We start from the raw sequence: 18,191 nt of genomic DNA, 5'->3' as shown, positions 1-18,191 counted from the left end.
TGACACAGGGAATAAATAGCAAAGCCAGGATTTGACTGTAGACAAGTTATGCTGCACTCCATGCTCTTACACTCTGTGTTATAATGCCTTCATGAGATACGATATATGTTTGGCATTGAGGTTCTGGAAGAAGGGGGACAGCAGGGCACATATGTGTCTGCAGAATCAAAGGTCTTATGGTCAATTCATATAGAGGAAAATCTGTTTTCTTTTTCTACATAATCGGAATTGCCATGAATTCCCTGCTTATTGTCCCTTAATCTTATTGGGACTACGAAGATATAAGAATAATGCTAAACTCCTTTCCTTTTGGCAGGTGCTTGGTATAGAATGTTTCTGTTACCATTTTTGTTTTCTTTTGGAAAATCTGGACTGGAGCTGGAGGTCAGAGGGCTCTAAGAGGGAGGTCTTAGGGAAACAGACAGGAAGGTATGCTTGAGACACCGGAAGGATGTGACCGTATGATAAATTAGCTTTTTAAAAGAAGATAGTAATATATATACTTTAGAAGTTTGTTGCACAGAAACATTTTTAAAAATAGTAAACATTTAAAATGGAATGTATTGGTTAAAGGGTACAAATAGATAATCCTTTCAGCAATTATAATTTTTATGTTAAATGCACCAGTTGGCAATCAAATTTTACATGAATCGTGATTTAAACAGCCAGTAAACTTACTTAGCCCTCTCTTGTTGGATGTTTAGGTTTCTAGTTTGTTCCATAAGGAATTATGTCTCTTGGTATTAAAAAAAATAGAATGGAAGCCCTTTGAATAAAAGCTATACAGTCTTCTCTCCTACTCTTTCCCCAGTTGTGGGCCTGCTTCCTTAAAGCAACTATTTTGACCTGTTTCTTTGTAGTTGGGTGTTCTGTTTTATTGAGATATAATTGATATGTAACATAATTTATTTCATATTCTTTTGTTTAGTGCATATCTCCATCATGCTTATTGCTATTTCTTGATTGATTGGCTTTAGCTATTACCATCAATTTGTGCTATGATTAAAGAAGATTTAATTCACTTATCCCACCTCCACTCTCCCCTTTCCTACAACAGAGTTGTACAGTCTTACCAATCTAAATTTAGAACATTTTTTCCACCTGCCACCTCCCCCCACCAAAAACAAACAAACAAACTCATTAGCATTATACCCTTCCATTATACTCCTTACCATTATACCCTTACCCCAGATTCTGGCAACTAACCTACTTTCTGTCTGTGAATTTGCCTATTCTGGACATTTCATGTAAAGGAAATAATATAATATGTGGTCTTTTGTGGCTGACTCCTTTCACTTAGTATATAATGTTTTTAAGATTCATGTTGCAGGATATGTCCGTACTTCATTTATTTTTTATGGCTGAATAATAATTCCATCACATGATAAACTACCTTTTTATTTATCCACTCATCAGTTGATGGACATTTGGGTTGTTTCCACTTTTGGACTGTTATGATTAATGCTGTTGTGAACCATTGTGTACAATTTCTTTGTGTGGGCACATGTTTTCATTTCTGTTGGATGTATACCAAAAGTAGAATTATTGGGTCAATGGTAATTCTAATATTTCACATTTTGAGAAACTGACAAACTGTTTTCCAAAGTGTTTGCATTATTTCACATTTCCATGAGCAATGTATGAGTGTTCCAGTTTCTCCACATGCTCACGAACACTTGTTATTGTCTTTTTGATACTAGCCTTCCTAACAGGTGTGAGGTGTTATCTCATGGTTTTGATTTGCATTTCCCTGATGTTGAGCACCTTTTCATGTATCTGTTGGCCATTGGTATGCTCTTCTTTGGGAGAATGTTCAGATCTTCTGCCCATTTTTAAATTGAATTTTGTTTTTTCCCTATTGAGTTGTATGAATTCTTTAATAGTTTGGATATTAGCCCCTTATCAGATAAATGATTTCAAATTTTTCCTCCCATTCAATAGCTTACCTTTGATTTTCCTTCTCTGCAGTAGCTTTTTAGTGTATAATGTAGTCTCACTTACTTATTTTTAAAAAGCTTTTGTTGTATTTGCTTTGGGTGTCAAATTGAAAAAATCATCAAGACCTTTGTCAAGGAATTTACCACCTATGTTTTCTTTTAGGAGCTTCACTGTTTCTGGTCTTAATGTTTAAGTGTTTAATCCATTTGTGTATGGTGTAAGATAGTGGTCCAGTTTCATTCTTTCCCAGCACCATTTATTGAAGAGACTGTCCTTTCCCCATTGTATATTCATGGCTCCATTGTCATGAATTATTGACCATATATGCATGGATTTATTTCTGTGTCCTGTATTCTCTTCCATTGATCTGTCTGTTTTCTAGTACCATACTGGTTTTTGTTTTTGTTTTGAGAGAGTGAGAGAGAGAGAGCGAGCAGGGGGAGCAGAGGGAGAAGGAGAGAGAATCTTAAGCAAACTCCATACTCAGTGAAGAGCCCAACGTGGGACTTGATCTCACAACCCTGAGATCATGACCTGAGCCAAAATCAAGAGTTGGACGCTTAACCAACTGAGTAACCCAGGCATCCCTAGTATGATACTGTTTGACTGCTATAGCTTTGTAATGTAGTTTAAAATCAGGGAGCATGATACCTCCAGCTTTGTTCTTCTTTCTCAAGATTGTTTGGTTATTTAGGTTTTTTTATGGTTCTGTGCAATTTGTAGGATTATTTGTTCTATTTCTTTGAAAAATGCTATTGGAATTTTCATGGGAATTACATTGAATGTGCACATTGCTATAAGTAGTATGGACATTTTAATAATTGATTCTTCCAGTCCATGAGCGTGGACGGTCTTTCCATTTATTTGTGTGTTTTTCATTTTCTTTCATTAATGTTTTATAATATACAGGTGTTTCACCTCCTTGGTTTATTCCTAGGTATTTGATTCTTTTTGATACAGTTGTAAATGGCATTATTTTCTTAATTTCTCTTTCTGATAGTTCATTAGTATATAGGAACACAACCAATTTTTTTTTTTTAAAGATTTTATTTATTTGATGGAGAGAGACACAGCGAGAGAGGGAATACAAGCAGGGAGAGTGGGAGGGGGAGAAGCAGGCTTTCCGTGGAGTGGGGAGCCCGATGTGGGGCTCAATCCCAGGACCCTGGGATCATGACCTGAGCTGAAAGCAGACACTTAACGACTGAGCCACCCAGGGGCCCCGAAACACAACCAATTTTTGTGTGTTGATTTTGTATTCTGCAGCTGAACTGAATCTATTAGTTCTAGCAGTTTTTTGGTGGAGTCTTTAGGTTTTTCTGTATATAATATCATGTCATCTGCAAATAGTGACAGTTTACTTATTCTTTTCCAGTTTGGATGCCTTTTATTTCTTTTCTTGCCTAATTGCTCTGGCTAGGACTTCCAGTACTGTGTTGAATAGAAGCAGTGAGGTGAGCATCCTTGTCTTATTCCCGGTCTTAGAGAAAAGGCTTTCTCACTGTTGAATACAGTGTCACTGTGGGCTGTGTCATATATGGCCTTTATTATGTTAAGGTATTTTCTCTTTATACCTACTTTGCTGAGAGTTTGTATCATAAATGGATGTTGAATTTTGTTAAATCTTTTTCTTTATCAAGATGATCATATGATTTTTAGCCTTCATTTTGTTAATGTGTGTCATTTTGACTGATTTGCGAATGTTGAACCATCCTTGCATCCCCGGAGTAAGTCCCACTTGATTGTAGGAATGATCCTTTATTGTTGAATTTGGTTTGCTAATATTTTGTTGAGGATTTTTGCATTTATGTTTATCGGGGATATTAGCCTATAATTTTCCTTTCTTATGGTATCCTTGTCTGGTTTTGTTACCAGAGTAAGTCTGGCCTCATAAAATGAATTCAGAAGAGTTCCCCCCTCTTCTGTTTTTTGGAAGAATTCGAGAAGAATTGGTATTGCCTTTGACTTTTTGGTAGTATTTACCAGTGAACCCATTTGGTTTTTGTTTGTTGGGAGTTTTTTTTTTTTTTTCTTTTAAAGATTTTATTTATTTATTTGACAGAGAGAGACACAGCGAGAGAGGGAACACAAGCAGGGGGAGTGGGAGAGGGAGAGGCAGGCTTCCCGCTGAGCAGGGAGCCTGATGTGGGACTCGATCCCAGGAACCTGAGATCATGACCTGAGCCGAAGGCAGACGCTTAATGACTGAGCCACCCAGGCGCCCTGTTGGGAGATTTTTGATTACTAATTCAGTCTCCTTTCTAGTTATTGGTCTATTCAGGTTTTCTATTTCTTCATGATTCAGTATTGGTAGGTTGTACATTTCTAGCAATTTATCAGTTTCTTCTAGGTTTTCCAGTTTATTAGTATATAATTGTTCATAGTAGTTTCTTATGATCTTTTGTATTTTTGTAGCACAGTTGTAACATCTCCTCTTTCATTTCTGATTTTGAGTCCTCTTTCTTTTTTTTCTTAGTCTATTAAAAGTCATGTCAGTTTTGTTTCTTTTCAAAGAATCAGCCCTTAGTTTCATTGATTTTCTTTGTTGTCTTTTTAGTCTCTATATATTTCTGCCCTAGTTTTTGTTATTTCCTTCCATGTACTAACTTTGGGCTTTGTTTTTCTTTTTCTAGTTCCTTGAAGTGTAAAGTTACGTTGTTTGTGACTTTTCTTGTTTCTTAAGGTAGGCATTTATCACTGTGACCTTCCCTCTTAGAAGTACTTTTGCTGCATCCCACAAATTTTGGTACATTTCAATTTTCATTTGTCTCAAGGTATTTTTTATTTCTCTTCGGTTTCTTTGATTCAGTGGTTGTTCAGTAGCATGTTTAATCTCTATTTTCTAGTTTTCTTCTTGTAATTTATTTCTAGTTTCATACCATTGTGCTCAGAAAAGATGCTTGATATGATTTCAGGCTTTTTAAGTTTATTAATTTTTTTTTAAAATATATAATCTATTTTGAAGAATGTTGCGTGTATACTTGAGAAGAGTGTGTATTTTGTTGCCTTTGGGTGGGATATTCTGTATGTACCTGTTAAGTCCATCTGGTCTAATGAGTGATCTGTCCATTGATGTAAGTGGGATATTAAAATTCCCTATTATTATTGGTGTTTTTTTCTCCCTTGAAGTCTGTTAATATATTTAGGTGCTCCTATGTTAGGTGCATAAATATTTACAAATGTTATATCCTCTTGTTGGATTGACCCTTTATCATTTTATAATGCCATCTTTGTCTCTTATTATAGTCTTTGTTTTAAAGTCTGTTTTTTTCTGATAAAAGTGTAGCTACTCCAGCTTTCTTTTGGTTTCCATTTGCATGGAATACCTTTCCATACTTTCACTTCAGTCTGTATGTGTTCTTACATCTGAAGTGAGTCTCTTGTAGGCCACATATAGATGGGTCTTGTCTTTTTTATCCATTCAGCCATTGTGTCTTTTGATTGGAGCATTTACTCCATTTACATTTAAAGTAATTATTAGTAGGTATGTGCTTATTATGAATTGTTTACTGTCTGTTTTTGTAGTTCTCTCTGTTCTTTTCTTGCTGTCTTTGTGATTTGATGACTTTTTTTTAGTGGTATAATTATATATTCCTTTCTCCTTACCTTGTTTGTCTTCACTATAGATTTTTGTTTTGTGGTTACCATGAGGCTTACATATAACAACTTATGTCTAGTAATCTATTTTAAGTTACTGGCAGCTTAAGTTTGAGCCCATTCTAAAGCTTAAATTTTTACTCTCCCACCCCCATGTTTTATGTTTTTGATGTCACATTTTATTATGTATCCCTTAACTAATCAGTGCAATCAGAGTTATTTTTACTGCTTTTGTCTTTTAACTTCCATCTAGCTTTATAGGTGATTAGTCTATTTTCTTTACAATATATTTACCTTTCCAGTGAGATATATTTTTTCATATGTTTTCTTGTTACCAATTGGTGCCTTTTCTTTTCAGCTTAAAGAAGTCCCTTTAACATTTCTTGTAAGGCTGGTTTAATTGTGATGAAATTTAGCTTTTGCTTATCTGGAAAACTATCTTTCCTTCAATATTGAATGATAACTGCTGGATAGGGTACTCTTGGCTGGAAGTTTTTTTCAGTACTTTGAGTATATTGTGCTACTTCTTTCTGGCCTGCAGAGTTTCTGCTGAACAGTCTGCTCATAGTTTTATGAGGCTTCTTTTGCACATAATGAGTTATTTTTCTCCTGCTGTTTTTAATTTTCTTGTCTTTGACTTTTGAGATTTTTTTTTAAAGATTTTATTTATTTGAGAGAGAGCATGAGAAGGGGAGCACCAGCTGGGTGAGGAGCAGAGGGTGAAGTAGACTCCCTACTCACTGAGTAGGGATCCTGACACAGGGCTCGATCCCAGGACCCTGGGATCGTGACCTGAGCTGAAGACAGATGCTTAACTGACTGAGCCACCCAGGCGCCCCAGCTTTTGAGGTTTTAATTATGTGTCTTGGTGTGGCTCTCTTTGGATTCATCTTTTTTGGAACTCTGGGCTTCCTAGATCTGGATGTCTGTTTCCTCCCCCAGGTTAGGGAAGTTTTCAGCCATTATTTCTTCAAACAAGATATCTGCCTTTTTTTCTCTCTTTTCACCTTCTGGAACCCCTATAATGCAAATGTTAATCCCTTTGATGTTGTCCTATAAGCCCCTTAGGCTATCTTCACTTTTTTTTTCCTGCTCTGATTCACTGTATTACCTTTGAGTTGAAGGATACTTTCTTCTGCTTCATCTAGTCTGCCTGTTGCATCTAGTGTATTTTTCAGTTCAGTTATTGTATTCTTCAGCTTCGTGACTTCTATTTGGTACTTTCTAGTATTTCCTATCTCTTTTAAAGTTCTCACTGCGTTCATCCATTTTTCTCCCAAGGTTGGTGAGCATCTTTATGACCATTGTTTTGAACTTATCTCTGTTTCATTAAGCTTTATTTTTCTGAGGTTTTTATCTTGTTCTTTCATTTGGAACATATTCCTCTGTTTCATCATTTTGCTTGGCTCTCTGTTGGTTGGTTGGAAACAGCCATCTCTCCAAGTTTTGAAGGAGTGGCCTCATGGAGGATATGAACCTTGTTGTTTAACCCTGCCCCAACTCTTTGTTGTCTTTTAAACCTTTGTGGTTGTCCAAGCAGCCTATTATAATCTTAATAGATCCCAGTAGTTGAGGATATGCCAAACAATTTTTAATAGCTCCCAGTAGTTGAGGATAACCCTAAGGGGAGGATTTAAGCACCTAGAATCAGGCTCTTTGAAAGCCAGACCTTCAGGCAGCAACTTCTAAATGTGTGCAGATGTATACATTTCCTTGGGACCACAAGCATAAGCCTCACTGGCCAGGCATCTGGCAGTGTCCCCTGGGCAGCAGTTGAAAAATCAGACCTCCAGATGAGTGTATAATCTCTTTTCTGGGAGGTACTGACAAGCTGGAGCATGGCAGAAGAGTGCCAAGAGGTGTCCACAGCTGTCCTTGAGAGCAGCTGTATAGTCTACTACATGTTTGCCAAACCTGAAACCTACCTCTCAGACTAAAGCTCCAGGACAAGCCAAGTGTCCTTCACAGAAAGACTGGGGGTTGTGCCTGATACGCAGTCTGCACAGTGCCCTGGAGGTAGCTTCCTGCCAGGAGCCATCTCTTTGATCCATGGGACCCAGGAATGCAAGCCCCACTGGCCACCGGAACCAGGTGATGATGGAGCATCCTCTGGGTGGCAGCTGCAAAAACCAGGGCGCGAATTGCATATAAAATTCCCCTCTAGGAGGTAGTGGTGCTCCAGAGCATGGCAGGAGAGTGCAAAGGTGTAATGCCCATCCTCTGTGAAGTCTCTGGGAAGGACGAGTCAGACCCTAGATTCATGTTTAATTATGTTGGTTTTGAAAGTAGAAAATCAATAATCTACTAATGACTTATGTTACTTTAACTATTAGGTCTGTAATTATATATACTTTTTTGTTTGGCTTCTGGTGGTTTTCTGGAATTTTTTTTATTTTCGCCTTTGTGTCATCTCCTCTTATCATGTATCTCCAATGTTTCAAGTATACTTTCTTGTCTGTGTTTTCCCTGAGACCTCCCTCTTAGAGCCCTCCAGCCTCTGACCGTAGATTAATCTCAGAGTAAATGCATTTCCAGTATAGTTAACATACCCAGTGTCATTAGTTTCAGGTGTACGATACAGTGATACAGCAATTCCATACATGACCCATTGTTCATCACAAGTGCACTCCTTAGTCCCCATAGATTTTCTTTATAATTGTTCTCTTGGAACTTTTTTTTTTCCCTGTCATCTGTTTTAGATTCACTGTTTACCTGGATCTCATGTCTTCTATCTTTAACCTTTTGTTTCCTGCCCTCAAGTAATTTCTTCAGAAAAGGTGAATGATAGATAAGTTCTATATCCCTCCATATTTAAAAGACTTTGCCCTCAGGGCGCCTGGGTGGCTCAGTCGTTAAGCAGCTGCCTTCGGCTCAGGTCATGATCCCAGGGTTCTGGGATCGAGCCCCACATTGGGCTCCCTGCTTCGTGGGAAGCCTTCTTCTCCCTCTTCCATTCCCCCTGCTTGTGTTCCCTCTCTCACTGTGTCTCTCTCTGTCAAATAAATAAATAAAATCTTTTAAAAATAAATAAAAAATAAAAGACTCTGCTCTCAAATGCTACTCAGAGCTAGATTGGGTTAAAAAAAAAAAAAAAGGTTATTTTCCTCAGAATTTAGAAGTCATTGTCTCATGGTCTTTTCATTTCCTGGATTTCTAATGAGACATTTGATGCCAGTGTGATTATTGCTCTTTTAAACTTTTTTCCCCCTAGATGCTGTTAGGCTCTTAATACTGGATTCTAAAATTTCCCTAATAATATATCTATATGTAGGTGAAAGTAATCCTGTTTAGCACCAGGAGGGCCATTTTGATTTAAATGGAAATTCCATTTAATCCCCAGACATTTCTTTTTTTGTTTTTTATTTATTTATTTTTAAATATTTTATTTATTTATTTCACAGAGAGATAGTGAGAGCAGGAACACAAGCAGGGGGAGTGGGAGAGGGAGAAGCAGGCTTCCCGCCGAGCAGGGAGCCCGATGTGGGGCTCGATCCCAGGACCCTGGGATCATGACCCAAGCCGAAGGCAGACGCTTAACGACTGAGCCACCCAGGTGCCCCTCCCCAGACATTTCTTGTATTCCTTTAATAATACCCTCCCCTCCGAATCGAAAACTCTTGTTCTGCAACTCCCATTATTCAGATGTTGGACCTTCTGAATTGATTGTCTTTGTCTCTTACCTCTTTTTGGTGCATATGTCATCTCCATAGGTGATTTTTCCCCCCACACTTAGAAGACTGTTTATATTACAAAGCTTCTTTCCCACATTACTTATCTTTTAGAGCACCTTATTCCATTTGGAAGTCAATATCATTTAAGATATTAAATCTCTCTATTCACATAAATTATGGTTGACCCTTAAAAAACAAAGGGGTTTGGGATGCCAACTCCAACACTGAAAAATCCATATGTGTTTTGACTCCCCAAAAATTCAACTACTAAAAGCTTACTGAAGCCTCACCTTGCCAGTTACATAGTTGACTAACACGTATTTTGTATGTTGTATGTGTTGTATACTGTATTCTTTTAATAGAGTAAGCTGGAGAAAGGAAAATGTTACTAAGAAAACTATAAGGAAGAGAAAATACATTTACAGGACTATACTGTATTTATCATAAAAAATTTGCATATACGTAGTCCCATGTAGTTCAAACGCATGTTGTTCAAGGGTCAACTGAGGGGGGTTTTTTTTGGTTTTTTTTTTTTTAAAGATTTTATTTATTTATTTGAGAGAGAGAATGAGAGAGAGAGAGCATGAGAGGGAGGAAGGTCAGAGGGAGAAGCAGACCCCCTGCCGAGCAGGGAGCCCGATGCGGGACTCGATCCCGGGACTCCAGGATCATGACCTGAGCCGAAGGCAGACGCTTAACTAACTGAGCCACCCAGGCACCCTCAACTGAGGTTTTTGTTTGTTTGTTTTTAAGATTTTTATCTGTTTATTTGAGAGAGAAAGAAAACGAGCAGGGAGGAAGGGCAGAGGAGGGGAGAGAGAGAAGCAGACTCCCTGCTGAGCAGGGAGCCTGATGTGAGGCTCGATCCCAGGACCTGGAGATCATGATCTGAGCCAAAAGCAGATGCTTAACCAACTGAGCCACTTGGGCACTCCCAACTGTAGTTTTAAAGATTGTGTTTTTCCTGGGGCACCTGGGTGGCTTAGTCAGGTGCCCGACTCTTGGTTTCGGCTCAGGTCATGATCTCAGGGTCCTGAGATCAAACCCTGTGTCGGGCTCCCAGCTCAGCAGAGTCTGCTTCCCCTCTCTCTCCCTCTGTCCCTCCCCCCACCCCCACCTAACCCCCTGCTCGTGCATTGTGCTCTTGCACACTCGCTCTCTCTCAGAATGAATGAATGAATGAATGAATGAATGAATGAATGAAAACCTTTTTTAAAAAAATTGTCTTCTTCCTGAACGCACTTCTCTCAGATCAGTTTTCCAATTATTTATCTTGGTCTCTATCTTTGGGGGTTGGAGGCTTTCCTCAAATGTTTACTAATACTTGGTCAGCTTGTCATATTTATGAGATGAGCCGTGAGAGAACTGATTGAAAGCTTTGTGTCCCCAGCAAGGATTTTTCTTTAAGGTGAATAAGTAGAGAGTCATCCGTGATGCTGGGCACCAGAATCTGGAGAACTTTACTCTGGAGTACCAGCATCCACACTGATAGTGTTTGTTATTCCATTTGTGTTCATTTTCTTTAGAGAATAGCCCTACAGGATAAATGCCCGGCTGTCTACTGTGCTCTGTTAGGGTGTCAGTGTTATCTTACAAACCTTCAGTTAATTTTTCTTTATCCCTCATCTCATACCTGCATTCCATCATACCTATGTATCACAGGTTGGCTGTCTCCCTCCACCACTGTAACTCACCCTACCTTTGTCCTTCTGGGTTACCAGGACATTGCACTTTCTGTCTCCACATTGTTTTAGATTTATAACCTTATGCCTTTATTTTAGTTTTGTTGACTTGGAGCAGGAAGATGATATAAATAGTTGTGCAATCCGTCATCTTAAAGTTTGTTTCTAGTTTTTGGCTATAATAAATGCTGTGATAACCATCATTATGTCCAAATCTTTGTGCATATCTTAATTTTTTCCACAAATTTTTAAAGCTTTTTAGATTTTAAAATAGGGGCGCCTGCGTGGCTCAGTCGTTGGGCGTCTGCCTTTGGCTAGGGTCGTGGTCCCAGGGTCCTGGGATTGAGCCCCGCATGGGGCTCCCTGCTCGGCGGGGAGCCTGCTTCTCCCTCTCCCACTCCCCCTGCTTGTGTTCCCTCTCTCACTGTCTCTCTGTCAAATAAATAAATAAAATCTTTTAAAATTGCAGATTCACAGGAAGTTGCAAAGGTAATATAGGGAGGTTCCAGTTTGTCCCAATAGGTTGCTTCTTATGTAACTATTAACAAAACTAGGAAGTTGACATTGGTATATAAAGTGTGTGTTTATCTTAATTTATAGGATAAATATTTAGAAGTGAAATAATTTAAAATTGTTGTGATTATTGTCTAATTATGTTCATGTATGTGTCTTATTTAGAATGCTTGTTGTTGTAAGTACCCAAATTCAAACTCACTTAGGCTATATCCAGAGGGATTAATAGGTAGGAAGTTGTCTGTGGACCCTGGAGATAGATTCAGTGCCTATTTTTCTCCACCACTAAGCCAATAAATATCTTAGCTTTATTTTTCTTTATTTTGACTTCATTCTCAGAATTCTCTGCCAGCTTGGCAGCAGTAATCATTTTGGACAACTCCTTGGTCCTTATTGCTTAAGATTTCAGAAATAGAGCTCCCAGCATCCATCATTTCCCCCTCAAAAGGATCCTAGATCTTGCTTGGATCATGCATCCACCCCTGTAGGGAGATAGGGTGGATAGGGCCATATGATTGCAGCCTTGGCAAATAGTAGAGGGTAATTTCCTGAAAGGAAGTGATGCTGGACAGATGAAGCAGAGTATGAAAGTAGCAATCTTGTCCCTGCACTCTTACCAACCTAACAATGAGTTGTATCTTTTTAATTTTATTTATTTTTTAAATGATGTGAGTATTTCATGAGTAACAGCTTTTGTTTTATAATTGGTATATTCATGGTTACAAATTTTTCTCAAGTGAAACTATCACAGATTTTAACATGTAATATGGGGTGAGGGGCAGAGGGAGAAGCAGACTCCCCACTGAGCAGGGAGCCTGATGCAGGGCTCAATCCTGGAACTCAGGGATCATGACCTGAGCCGAAGGCAGACGCTTAACCAACTGAGCCACTCAGGCGCCCCTACTTTGAAATTTTAAATTTCATTTCTTCTTTAAATCAAGATCTAAGATATTTTTATTGTGTTCTATGGTATGCCCAATTTGGGGATCTTTTTTTGGATGTGTTTGGGAAACTAAATATGAAGTTACACATAGAAGTATATCAGTTTAATGTATTAAATTATCATACAGTTGATGACCATGTGTACCCCTCCTTGATCGTATCCTTGTATTGTAGCTCCACTGTAAAATTTATAGTTACCCTGAATTTGTTTTTTTATCTTGTTTTAATTACTTTTTTCTCAGCTTTTTTTGAGATATAATTGACATATAATATTGTGTAAATTTAAAGTGTAAAACATATTTACTTGATACATTTGTATTGCAGTATTATTGCCATTATAGCATTAGCTAACATCTGTTGTGTCACATAATTATCATTTCTTCTAGTGGTGGGAACAATTAAGATCTAGTCTCCGGGCACCTGGCTGGCTCAGTCCTAGAGCATGGGAATCTTAATCTCAGGGCCATGAGTTCAAGCCCCATGCTGGGCTAGTTTACTTTAAAAGAAAAAAAAAAAAAAGAGCAAAAGGGTACTTAAATGTTTTAAATTAAAAAAATATATATATATATATATATATATTTTTTTTTTTTTTTTTTTTAAAGATCTTGTCTCAAGGTGCCTGGGTGACTCAGTTGGTTAAGCTTCCAACTCTTGATTTTGGCTCAGGTCATGATCAGGGTCATGGGATTGAGCCCTGTGTCAGGCTCGGCACAGAGTCTGTTTGAGATTCTCTCCCTCTCCCTCTGCTCCTCGTCCCACTCATGCTCGCTTGCTCTCTCTCAAATAATAAATCTTTTAAAAAGAAAAAAGATCTAGTCTCTTAGAAAGTTTAATGTTTGGGGACACCTGGCTGGCTCAGTCAGAGCATGCAACTCTTGATCTCGGGGTGATGAGTTCAAATCCCACATTGGCTGTAGATGTTACATGAATAATAAACTTTTTTTTTTTTTAGATTTATTTATTTATTTATTTGACAGAGAGACACAGCGAGAGAGGGAACACAAGCAGAGGGAGTGGAAGAGGGAGAAGCAGGCCTCCTGCTGAGCAGGGAGCCTGATGCGGGGCTCGGTCCCAGGACCCTGGGGTCATGACCTGAGCCGAAGGCAGACGCTTAACGACTGAGCCACCCAGGCGCCCCCCCCCCTTTTTTTTAAAGAAAGTTTAATGTGTGTAATACAGTTTTGTTGTCTGTAATCACTCTAGTGTGTATTAGATCTTTACTAGTTGCAGTTCTGTATTTCTTTATATTTTAACTATATATTGGCCATTTTGTGTGTGTTTTAAATTTGGTAAAAGTGATGTATATATTCTGCATCTTGCTATTTTCACTCCATCTTGTTTGTGCAATTCATTCATGCTGTTTTATGCATGTAATTCATTCATTTTTTTGGATATAATATTTCATTATATCAAAATACCATGACTTATCCATTCTTCTTTTAAAAAAATATTTATTTATTTGACAGAGAGAGACACAGCGAGAGAGGGAACACAAGCAGGGGGAGTGGGAGAGGGAGAGGCAGGCTTCCTGTGGAGCAGGGAGTCGGATGAGGGGCTCGATCCCAGGATGCTGGGATCATGACCTGAGCCAAAGGCAGACACTTAACGGCTGAGCCACCCAGGCGCTCCTATCCATTCTCTTCTTGATGGAGATTTAGTTTCCTGCTTTGGGTTATTACGAACAGTGCTGCTGTAAACATGGTCACATATGCTTCTTCTAGGGTGCTCATAGCAGTGTGACTCATAATAGCCAAAAAATGGGAACAACGCAAATGTCCATCAGTTGATGAATGGATAAATGAAATGTGGTCTAGCCATATAATGGAGTATTATTCATAAAAAGTAATGATGTACTGATACATCCCACAACATGGGTGAACCTAGGAAAACGTTATGCTATGTGAAAGAAGTCAGTTAGAAAAGACCATATATTGAGTGGATCCACTTACATGAAATGTCCAGAAAAGTCAGATTCATAGAGACAGAAAGTAGATTAGTGGTTACCAGAGTCTAAAGGAAGAGTAGAATGGTGAGTTACTGCTAATGGGATTGGGTTTTTTGTCGGAGTGATGAAAATTTTCTAAATTTAGATTGTGGTGAGATTGTACAACTCTGTGAATATACTAAAACCACTGAATTATATGCTTTAGATTGGTGAACTTATGGCATGTGAATTATATCTCTCTAAAGAAGTTAAAAATAGGGGCGCCTGGGTGGCTCAGTTGGTTAAGCAACTGCCTTCAGCTCAGGTCATGATCCCGGAGTCCCGGGATCAAGTCCCGCATCAGGCTCCCTGCTCAGCGGGGAGTCTGCTTCTCCCTCTGACCCTCCTCCCTCTCATGCTTCTCTGTCTCTCATTCTCTCTCTCGCAAATAAATAAAATCTTAAAAAAAAAAAAGAAGTTAAAAATAATTTCTGGGACAGTGTTTTTCAAACCAACCCACTGGTAGGTTATAAACCAATTTAGTGGGTTAGTAATAGACTTTGTAAAAAAAAAAAAAGCGGGGAGCAGTGGGAAGCTCATGTAGCTAATGTTAATATATAAATCCATGAAATGTATAAGTGAAAACTCACAAGTAGCATATTCTTTATGGCAATTATGAATATATAGTATTTGCTCACAAAAGACAGTAAATTTTTGTTTGGCACTTTGGTTTTACTATTTATTTGGGTGATTCGAGATTGGGGTAAAGGATGGTTAGGAATGAGGATTATACCAGAAATGGAATCTGAATTGAAAAGATCCTTGAAGTAAGGGGGAACACCCTGACTAATATGGTTTTTATCATTTGTCTGTTCTTACTCCTTCTGTGTCAAGTCTGGCTTGGAAATATGAGAGGAGCAAAACCGTCAAACTTCTCCACTACTTTCTGCCTTCCTCACAGATTTTTGCCTTCGCTTCATTCTGTACCCTAGCCAAGTATATTGCTCTTTCTAACAGTACTGCTGTTTGGATCAGGTTATCTCTTTTGAAATCATACTGCTATTAAAATTTGATCCATTGTCCATTTCAGCTAATATGAGATTTTGTAGATGTACTGGGTTAAATTTTATATGCTTTGAGAGTTTTAAAGCTCTTCAAAGTGCTGACATAATTTTTTTCTTCTGCACACGAATAGCAAAATTTGAGACCTGAAGTGTAGGTATGAGGAATTTAAAAGCACAGACTGAAACTATTTTAGAACTCCCCTTTTTTGTTCTAGGAGGAATGGGTTTTAGTTCCTAATATTAATAAGCTGAAATTTCTTTCTGTAGTATTACTCTTTATTCTTAACACCCATCATCAATGAAAGTTTCAGTGATTCTGAATTCTTTAATCATATCACCATATTGTCCTCATTATCTAATAGTAACTGTCTCTGTTTCCTCAAAATTTTTCTTTTGTTTTTGTCTTTTTATGACAGAGACTTTTTTCAGTTGTCTGATACTCCATGATGGACATCATTTACAAAAGTATGGCATTAGTAAAACATGGGTAGTTTGAGAAAGCCAAGATGATACAGGATCAGAAGGAAACATAAAACTATTAACTAGTATCCTTAAGGGAAAAGACAGTGCGTCATTGAAACTACGCAGGAGTCTGTGAAAAAGGAACATTCAGGAGCAAAAATGGGGTGCCTGGCTGGCTCAATTGGTAAAAATAGGATTTTTGATCTTAGGGTTTTGAGTTAAAGCCCCATGTTGGGCATAGAGTTTATTTTTTTAAAAAGTGTAGGAAATAAAAATATGGTAGAAATGTAATAGACAACACAAGTTAGATAAATCTAGAAAGTAGAACAACAACAAAATCTAAGGAGATAGAAAATGTAAGAAAATTAATGTGGTGAGTCAGAGGGTCCAGCGTCTGAAAAAACATGCTCCAGAGAGAATAGACAAAACGAAGAGGATTAAATTTACATTGAAATACAGGAAATTTTCTCAGAACTAAATGAATCTCTGTCTTGCAAGTAATTACACAGAAAGTACTTCGCAAGCTGGATTTTTTAAAAGCCATTCAGGAAATTTCAGAACATGGGGATTAAAGAGAAACTCCTTAAAAAACAAACAAAAAACACCGAGGGAGGAAAACAAGTCCTGTTTGGAGACTCAAGAAATCAGAAGGCATTGGTTGGACTTGTCAACAGCACCACTGAAAGCTAGAAGGCAACAGAGCATTTATTTTATACCCAGACCAGCAATCAAGGGTGAGGATAAAATAATAAGAGAGATCTTAAACTTAACCTCCCATACGCTCATTCTCCAGAAGTTACTGATAAATGTGCACTATGAAATGAAGGAGTAAATCAAGAGAGGAAGACTGGGGGACTGAAGGGACGGGACATCCACCACAGAGAGATGACTTCATATTAAGACATTATATATTTGAAATTAAAACTTAAATGTAAATTTAGTATAATTTTAAAATGACATTTAAAAGTTAAAAAATAGGATTTACCCCCCCCCCCCCAGCCTTAAGTAATCTTTCTCTATTGTTTTTAGAGAAGGAGAGTTTCTTCTGTCCCAACATATGTCAGGGTAGAGACTTGTATTTCACATTGTGACTTGCAATTCGTAACTCTTGAATCTGGAATCCTTTAACTGGGAATTCTACTTATACTAAAATACTCTTCACAAATATTTGCTTCCAAGAATGTCCAAATCTTTTAAAAATAATTTTTTAACATTATGAATCCCATGATATTTGTAGGATTCTAATATTTCAGCATTTTTATGTCTGGTTTTCCTACTTATATTTCACTGCTTTTCAAAAGTTTCACAATTGTAGTTCTCATAGTTCTCATAAAATTGTAATTTTATTTTATTTTTTGTAATTTTAATTGTAAAAGGCACAAGTTTGAAATCAGAGAATCTGTTTTAGAAATTCATCTTAATCTTAAATTTAGGAATATTCATTCAGACTCATTATTTCTACCTAGGAAAGTGGGCCAGTTAGTTCTTTACTAAATAAGTTTTCCAAAGACCGGTTTTCACTAAAAATGAACACATTTTGAATCATGTGGTTGATAGCTACTTTTGTATTCCTGGAAGACAAAAAAGTACCAAGAATTGAGGCAGGTTGGAAAGGTCACCAAAAATCTAAATCTGAATCATTAGTTATGCTTGCCAAGGTATTTCTTATGTCTCAATAGCCCATATAACTGGTTTTGCTATTAAAATTTTTTTTAAGTTAAATTGTATTTTTGAAAATCTGATGAAACAATGATGAAAAGGTAAAATATTGAAAAAATAGAAATTAAAATTCCTTTTCCTGCAACTACTAAAAGGAATGTTGTATACCCTGCTTATTTTGCTTAAAACTATAATTTATAAAGCAGGCAACTAATAGGTGTCAAACCTGAATACAAATCCAAGTCTTTCTGCCTCTGACCTTCATAGTGCACAAAAATTTTGATACAACTAATTGATGGCATGTAGGGAAAGGATTTAGTAAAAATTTTTTATTCATTATAAAATGAGAAACCCATTTTTACCTATCAAATAAGCTAAGTTTCCCAAACCTGTTAGTACTGAAGTACCAAAAGCCCATATATGGCAGGAAATGTAACACAGCTCTTTAGAAAAGTCATACTTACATAATAATTCTAAAAACTGTTCATGGCCACAGGCTAGAAGGAAATAGTTTAAAATATTAATTTGTGCAGAATAGAAGTGTTTTAAAACAAAATAATTATTTTCCAAATTTTCTATATTTAACATGTTGTTTTTATAAATAAGGAGAATGTTTCTATCCTTACCTGGTGGTTTAACTTCAGGGAAATAATTCTGAATGCAGAATAAAGATTATCCAAAAATACTCATCAGCTTTATTTTTAGTGGTAAAAAATTAGAAACAAGTTAAATGTCCATC

At 37.3% G+C, this 18,191-nt stretch overlaps 1 protein-coding gene across 2 annotated transcripts in view; it reads left to right on the top strand.

Moving 5' to 3' along the window:
- SRPK1 (SRSF protein kinase 1) overlaps positions 1 to 18,191 on the top strand; it is an 82,413-nt gene that overhangs the window by 26,372 nt on the left and 37,850 nt on the right. The window lies entirely within an intron of this gene.

The sequence above is a fragment of the Mirounga angustirostris genome, unplaced genomic scaffold, assembly GCF_029215605.1.
Source record: "Mirounga angustirostris isolate CCGP_5_RB_7025 unplaced genomic scaffold, mMirAng1.0.hap1 SCAF_8, whole genome shotgun sequence".
NCBI lineage: Eukaryota > Metazoa > Chordata > Mammalia > Carnivora > Phocidae > Mirounga > Mirounga angustirostris.
This window is presented reverse-complemented; position numbering and strand designations above follow the sequence as displayed.